This window comes from Stegastes partitus, unplaced genomic scaffold, assembly GCF_000690725.1.
Source record: "Stegastes partitus isolate 25-593 unplaced genomic scaffold, Stegastes_partitus-1.0.2 Scaffold904, whole genome shotgun sequence".
NCBI lineage: Eukaryota > Metazoa > Chordata > Actinopteri > Pomacentridae > Stegastes > Stegastes partitus.
This window is the reverse complement of record NW_007578635.1, coordinates 88283-90047: the sequence shown is the minus strand read 5'-3', so window position 1 is coordinate 90047 and position 1765 is coordinate 88283.

Here is a 1765-nt window from a genome sequence, read left to right as displayed (position 1 = left end):
TTTTACTATGAGTCACAGCAGCATCATGTGAGCAGCTGAAGCCTGATGAGATTATTTAAACCATCAGTAACTTATATTAGCAGTAAGTGAGTACGAAGTTCTCTCGAAGTTGCGTAAACACACTCGGAGCCGGATGGAGGTTGAGTAAGAGCAGAGTTTTACACGATGACATCAGAAGTGCAGCGTGAGTCAACTTTATCATTAAATCAAGCAGCAGGTTCTGGTGCTGGGACAAGCCTGAGCAGGACTTCGTAGCTGGAGTGGGACGACTGAGCTTTTAAGGTGATAAAAATCAGAGGAACGGGCTTCTTCCACGCTGATTCAATGATCTGTTGTTGGGTTTTAAATCTCTGTCATCAGGTGGGCTGCGTCATTTTAATGCGATGAAAACACCTCCTGACTTATCCAGCGCCTGAGGTAGACGTGGTTATATGACGCCTGTTAATGAGACATGAGAAGTGCAACCCAGGGGAATATTTGACCGATGTGGTAATGCTGCTATTGTACATCCAACAGAGACTTCAAATCAGACCTGACTCCTTTTTCATGAACCAGATCAGAACAAGTTTTGTGAACTCTCAGGTTATTTCCGTGCATCAGGATGCTTTCAGGGTGTTTGTGAATTTGATCGAAATATTGATGGAAGAAATTCAACACAAGACAAAGTTGTGTGATGCGTTCAAAGCAGGACGAGTTCACCACACTGAAGATCAGGTGATGGTGTTGGAGCAGCAGCAGCGCCGGTTGGGTTTCAGGGTCTTGTGGACTCTTGTGGAGTCATTATTTTATTCAGTGGTGGTTTCACCTGAGATTAAGTGCCAATTTGACACCATAAATATGCTCTTTTACTTCAGCATTATTATGTAGAGAATATTGTACTACACTGAAAAAGGAGAATAGTTAGACCAGCTTAAATAAATTGCTTATTGAAGTTAATTCAAAATTAAGTTGACAAGTCATATTGATGCACCTCATTTAAGTTTAATGTATTTAAATAATTAGATTCCTCTCAAATGAGCATTTTTTTTTATTGCTGCTGCTTCATTTTAAGGAACCTAAAGTCTCCAGTTTCTCCAATTATTTACTCAAATGCAAAATGTGAAGCTTGAGTTTATCATTAGACTTGCTGTTCTGTCCTTTTCTTTACTCTAAAGGAGAAGTGAACCTAATTTTTGCACTTCTTACCAACACTGTGACACCAGTTTAAAGAAAAAACGTCTAATTTCAAGTTGATAAAATCCACAAAAGTAAGTGAGATTGATTCAGAACAGCTCTTTACTTCAACTGAAGCTCAAATACACCTTTTTGCAGTGAAGGTGGAGCTACTAGTCAAGTTTTTTACTTTGCTAACATGTCCATGCGGTGAGTTTTATATGTGGATCTGGAGCAAAATGATCATGACCGGAGACTATTTTATGTAGAGTTTGTAGTTCATCCGTCCAAAGCATCACAAAACAAATCTTCATGGTTGTGAGGTGATAACTTTGGAAAGAAAATGATGGGTGCAAAATATTACTTTGGAGATTTTTGATAGAAAAGTTTGACCTCTACCTCTGGAAAAGTTTTGATATGAAACCAGCTGAGAAGTTTAACTACCAGCCTTCATTGGAGAAAATGTATTTTACATCATAACTAGATGAATAAAATCATCTGGAGTACATTAAATTAACTGCAAATCTTTTTATGTTTGATCAAATTAGAGACACAACTTCCCCTCATGCCTTGAAATCATGAGTTAACGGAACTTGTGTTGAATAAGCATTTC